At 40.5% G+C, this 6,501-nt stretch overlaps 1 pseudogene; it reads right to left on the bottom strand.

Moving 5' to 3' along the window:
• Nucleotides 1-5,195: 5,195 nt before the first annotated feature.
• On the bottom strand, nucleotides 5,196-6,243 carry LOC116095356 (annotated as a pseudogene).
• Nucleotides 6,244-6,501: the final 258 nt, after the last annotated feature.

Here is a 6,501-nt window from a genome sequence, read left to right as displayed (position 1 = left end):
GCTGAACTAATTGTTCTCCACGGGCATGCAGGCAGCATTCATGAAAGAAGATATACATTCTTACATTCTTTACATGAATGTTTTTGTGTGTGTGTGTGTGTGTGTGTGTGTGTGTGTGTGTGTGTGTGTTTCCGTGCGTGTGCAGGTGTGTGTGTGTATGTGTGTGTAGACAGATAGAGACATTTAGACACTAGCTTAGAAAATTTGGAGACCCTTTCCAGAAAGTAAAATAAACAGAATGTCAGGGTTTGTTCATCTGATTGGCAAGGCACACTCCCCCTACCCCCAAAGCCAGCTGAAGTAAGGAATATTTTGGTTTCTGAAGCTGAAATCAGGAGCCAGAACAGTGCATACCTACCTGAGAGTGAATCACATCATACATTTTCATGAGGCACTGGCAAGAAAGCCAGCCTTGTTTGCAAATGGTTCCCTTGGAACTTCTTACAGCAATTTGGTGTTTGGCTCATTTGTCAGAATGATGTAGGTCTCAAAACAACTGTCTAAGAGTGCATGGAATATTTCAGTTGTGGGAGGAGAAGGATTCTAAACAGGTTACTCACCTGCTAACACCTATATACTAGCTATGATTGAGCCTCTTGCTGTTTAGGATATGCACTGTAGCATGCCAATGCTGGCAGAAATCTCATTGACCAGAAAAATAATATTTTCTCCTTCCTCCTCTTCTGTATTGGGCTAGAGAGTAAATATTTTAAGTACTACAGGCTATATAGTCTCCATTATAACTACTCGGATCTGTTCAATTCTCCCATTACAGAAAAAAAAAAAACAGCTATGATAAACAAATAAAAATGTCTGTATGCCACTACAACTTTATAAAAATGGTTACTGGCCAGAACTGGCCCGTTGGGTAAGGGTTTGTGGCTCATGGTCTGGATTCTTCCTTCCTTCCTTCCTTCCTTCCTTCCTTCCTCCCTTCCTTCCTTCCTTCCTTCCTTTCTTTCTCTTTCTTTCTTTCTTTCTCTCTTTCTTTCTTCCTCTCATTCCTTCTTTCTTTTTTTCTTTCTTCCTTTCTTCCTTTCTATCTTTCTTCATTAATTAATTTAATTACTTTACATACTGATTGCAGATCCCCACTCTTCTCTTCCCAAGCTCACTCTCACAATTTCCTCCCCCATTATCCACATCCCTCTTCATCACAGAAGGGGAAGCCCACCCTAAGTACCACCCTACCAGGGAGAACAAGTAACAGAAGGACTAAGTGTATCCTTTCTTACTCAGTTCCCACCAAGCAGTCCAGCTAAGGTAAAGGGATCCAATGGCAAGTAACAGAGTTAGAGTAAGCCTGTGCCCCAATTGTTATAGGACCCACATGAAGACCAAGCTGTACATCTGCTACAAATATGTAGATGGTCTATGTCTAGCCCCTGCATATTCTTTGGTTGGTGGTTCGGTCTCTGGGAGAGAGACCGCTATGCACCCAGGTTAGTTGATTCTGTAGGTCTTCTGATGGTATTCTTGACTTTTCTGGCTCACTCAATCCAATCTCCTATTTTCCACAAGACTCCCTGAGCTCCACCTGATGTTTGTCTGTGGGTCTCTTTATCTATTTCCATCTACTACTAGATGAAGCCTCTCAGAAAACATTTATGCTAGGCTCCTGTCAGCAAGCATAGCAAAATATCATTAATAGTATGAGGGGTTGAGGCATGGGCCTCAAGTTGAGTCCAGCATTGGTTGCACATTCCCTGAATCTCTGTATTCGATCTTTATCCCTGCACATCTTGTAGGCAGGAAAACATTTAGGTTGAATGTTTTGTGGGTAGGTTGATGTCTTCTTCTCTCCACTGAAGCCCTGCTTAGCTACAAAAGGTGGACACTTTAGTCTTCATATCTTAACTGCTAGGAGTCTCAGCTTTGGCTGCCCCAGTAAACCTTTGGGAATTTTCTCCATCCCAGGTATCCCTTTGGCAACAATATATTGAAATTAGAGTAATACAGAGATGAGTGTGGTCCCTGAGCCTGGAATACTTCTTTCAATCAGTGATGAAGAAACCAAATTCCAAAAATCAACCATTCATTCTGTTTGACTGATGAATGATTGCCCCCAAAACATATATATTACTTATCTTGCTTTAATATGCAGATGTTATACCACTATTGCTTCAGAAGCCTCAGGAGGTAGACAGCATTCTTCTTTTCATCAGCTAAAACAAATGTCTCAATATTAGACAGCTACTGTTCTTAGAATATTTTAATTCTGTTTAATGTGCCTGTGCACATACACACACAACAGTGTATGTATTGAGGGTAAAGAACAGCTTTGTGCAGTCTGCTCTGTGCTTCTACCTTTACATGGTTCTGGGCTCAAACTCAATTTATTAGGCTTGCAGAGAAATTACCATTCACCCAATGAGCCAACTCACTGTTCACTGTGAAAATTTAATATAGAAAAAAATAATAATATGATTGTTTCTATAAAAAAATATGCATTTTAAATACTGATTTCAGAGGAATACATAGTTTCTAGTACAAGAGGAATGAAATGTTGGGATGTCAGAGATTCTGATGTTATTCTTTGTATTTGTTTAACCAGCCCTTCAAGCTTTCCTGAATGAGAAAGAAATAAAGAATGAAAGAACAAAGAAGAAAGTGAAAGAATAAGATAGAAGAGAAGCGAGAGGAGGCAGGAAAGATGGGAAGAAGGTAATAAGGAAGGGAGAGTGAGAGAGAGAGAGATTAATGGAGACATCTCCCATAGTTATCCAATCTGTTAATAAAATGAATGAATTGTTGAGATGTAGACATTGGTCTAGGAGGCAGGCATATCAGTGAGTTCTAGTTAAGGATTGCCTTGTGCAGTGTGAAAACTGAACAGTAACAGGATGAAGGGTTCCTGTGAAGAAGACAATGAAACACATACAAACAACACTGCCTTCAGCTGTGATTTTGGTATGTCCAGAAAGTTCCCAAAGCTTAATCTCCTATAATTTACTATACATGTCAGAAATTCTGGTACAGATGAACTCCTGGTCCTTGAAGAGTAAGATTTCGTACATGAACCTAGTTTGGGAGATGATTTGTTTTAAAAAAAAAAAAGGCTAATCTTTGATAGACCAATTTGCAGTGTGAATGTCAATTATAAATTGCAAAGTTATTTAACACAGTGGGTCATTTTTTCATTGAACACATGATGAAATAAGTACCTCTGAGATCAAATCTGGAAACTCCAAATTTGTTAAGAGGTATCCACCAGAGAAGATCAATCAGGCATGGGTTCAAGTCAATAGACAGTCTTTATTAATTGACCACCAAGTGCCATGAGTGTTCAGGACACAAGTCTTTCTCAGTGTGAGATTTTAAGCACAAAACCACATCCTAGGTTGACACACCCCATTTAGCAATAATAGTCAGCCAGAAGCAGAACTGAAGAAGCCTCAAAGCAAGGATAAACTTAGGGATATTTCCAGAAGTATGAACATAGAGGATTGGGTCTTCCTTCTCAGTTTGGCCACTGTTAAGGTTTACATGCTGGGCTCTTAGGTGAGATGTTGCCTTCCTGTCTCTAACATGTTGTTGGTAGTGCTAAGGTTTGGTGGTATGTCCCAGGTTCAGTTCTGAATCATTCAGCAGTAGTAGAATTATTTTCTTAGTGCCATATCCAGTGTGTATGTTCTCCTCCAAGGCTGGCTTAGGATCTCCACAGGAGGAAGTGAGTGTGATACTCAGTATCTGATAAATGATTGTTGATGGATCCCTAGGGAAATGTGTACAGTAACAGAATAAAAGTCCCTTAGACATTCTTTCATTTATCTGAAGGGATTTTCTCTCTCTGAAATGTCTCTTTATCCTTTGTTCGGACTACTTGATATGTTCAAATAACACAGGGTATTAAGTTTATATATGACTGCCCCTCCTGGCATGTTCAGTTGCACCCTCAGCAACCAGCTGGTGGTATTTATTTGAAGAGACTATTTCCTAGTCTAGGGAAATAATTCCTGTGGTGTTATGCCTTCCTATCTATCATAGGGTGCCACGTTTGTCCCATACTCCAACTTCCTTCACACAGGCTTAGAGTTAGTATACAACAGAAAGACTGTAGACTGGTACTTCTGAAGCTATGGGAAGAAGATAAAATCTTCCTCCCATTAATCTCTTTCTGTCAGAAATTTTGTCACAGCAACAGGAAAAGCTAGTAATCCAAGGTGTCACTGATTATTGTAGCCATGCAGAGGCCATCTGCTTCCCACTATAGTTCAGTTGTGAAGCAGTGAAAAGGTTCCAGAGGAAAGTGCTTTTGCTACTTCCCAGAGTTACTCTTCCAGCTCTTCCTGAGGCCCTTTATCCAAGTTTCCCTCCTTGTCTCTTCCTTTGTAACCCAAGCATACCTGGTTTCACTTATCTGGTTCAAATTTTCTTTATTTTAAACCATGTTTTATCATCTAAACCATGTAATTTACTGGCTTAAATTAATCATATCACTTCATGAACTTCATATTTTTATAATAGAATATTGGATTTCCCATTTATCCAACAGGCTCCTTTTTTATTTTTAAATATTAGCCCAGACTCCTTTAATGAATATAAAATCCTTTTGAAGTTTTTGTCTTTTATTCATTTCTCTTAACCACAGTTGTTCTTTCAGCCAATTATAGAAAATATACTCTAAACTCTTGTCTTGCTTATAACCCCAGTCTTGCTTTTTTCCTACTTACTTCCCTGGAGGGCTAGGCATATCCAGAATATACTTTTTAAAAGTTCTATGCTGACACTAATGAAACATTCACTGAGCATCCTTTGGTAAGAGTTTGAAATTTGTTGATAGATCACAGGGGTCATATAATATTGGAACAAACGTGGATTTAGATTACAGAAAATATGCTTAAATAGGTTAATTTTTTTGAGGGCCTACAGAGCGGGCTTTATTTCTTCAAGTTGGGAGGGCTCAAGGAAACAGTTCTGGGACCCGGGGCTTCCAGTGGGACCTGGGCTTTCAGCAGACCAACTTTGTTTTTTTTTTTTTTCCCCTGATAATTCCAAAACAATACTTTTTCAATGGAAGTTGATTCTTTCAACTCTGACTAGGTTCGGGGCAGACTTTTTGCTTGATCACTTATTTTTCTGGCAATTTCTTGATCATTTCTTTTTTCCTGTTGTCTTGTAAAGCTATGGAGTTCATGGAGTTGGGTAAAGCAGACATCTTCATGGCTGTGACACAGCTAGGCAGAGGGGACCACTCACTTCAACCAGATCTACTTGTCACCCACTTCAGCATTGTACAGGAGTGTACTTGTGGCCTGGCAGCGCTCTGAAGCTGTTGTAGATCTGCCTACCCAGATGAGCTCCAATAGCGGGAGGTAGACCAGGATGGTCAAATAAATCAGCACTTCTCTCTTATCCTGAGCCAGCATCCTCGGGTTGTGAAAGGTTCAATTGTCCTGTTTAAGCCAAGGCCCTTTGTTGTAATTAAGGTATTCAGTGTCCTCTACCAAACCTTGATTGACTCCTTAGCTTCCCAGGAACTGTACACCATAATCTCACACATCTCACTCATTTTTGGGAAGAAGATTTTCTTGCAGGCATTTTTGATGTCCTGGAGATAGGCAGAGGTGACCTTCATTTCATGTGGATCTCCTTTTTTCTGGATCCTGCTCTCTATCTCTGGCACAGGCACATCATATGGTAGCAGGTAGGTACTCTGGGAGAGTGAGCCACTCAATTTCATTGTAGTGGTCCACACACGGTTTTCAGATGAAACCCTGGTTGTACTTTGCCACCAGGAAAACAAAATCACTGTAAATGGAAGCTCCAAGACCACACACCTTGTCCTGTGCTCAACAGGTGCTCTAGGGTGTCTGAGTAGTACAGGAGGTGACTGGCATGCACCCAGGACTGCAGGCAGTAGCTGTTGCCATCTTCCCTTTGGGAACCATCATAAAATTTCTCTAAACTACAGCTGCCATTAAGTTCTATGTCAAGTGAACTTCTGTTACCTGTGGTGCTTCTTGAGTACTGTATCTCTGCTTCTGGAAAGTGCTTCATGCCTAGTTGCTCTGAAATTTCCCTTGAGAGTTTGTTTATTCCCAGTGCATAGGTTCCTGTCTACTATTATCACTCAGCTGTACTCATACAGCTTTTTGGTTGTCTTATCACCAAGAATGGAAGCCAAAAGCCCATAACTTAGTTTGCAATGCACACTGGTATTAATTTGTCCCACAAACTGGGCTCCAGACATGAGGCTGCCCAGACTCCAATTCTGACAAGTCTCAGCAACCTCACGGCCATTGCTTCAACAACATCTACACTGATGGACCAGATGGACCTGAACATGATGGATGGGTCCTATCTTGTGTGTGGCTCTCTAAATAGGCTTTTCAAATATAGGGAATCTATTGTGTTTTGGGATAGCTTGCCAGCAAGGGTATTTTCCATGGCAAACATGAACAGAAATACAACTATTTTGGTGTAGCTGCCTGCCGCCACACAAACTAGGTTTCCTGAAAGATTGGCAGGAGCCTAGAAAATAAATAAGGGGCAATCAGG

This window comes from Mastomys coucha, unplaced genomic scaffold (genome assembly GCF_008632895.1).
Source record: "Mastomys coucha isolate ucsf_1 unplaced genomic scaffold, UCSF_Mcou_1 pScaffold18, whole genome shotgun sequence".
Taxonomy (NCBI): Eukaryota; Metazoa; Chordata; class Mammalia; order Rodentia; family Muridae; genus Mastomys; species Mastomys coucha.
Note: the sequence above shows the minus strand (reverse complement) of the source record. Positions and strands in the feature narration are given on the sequence as shown.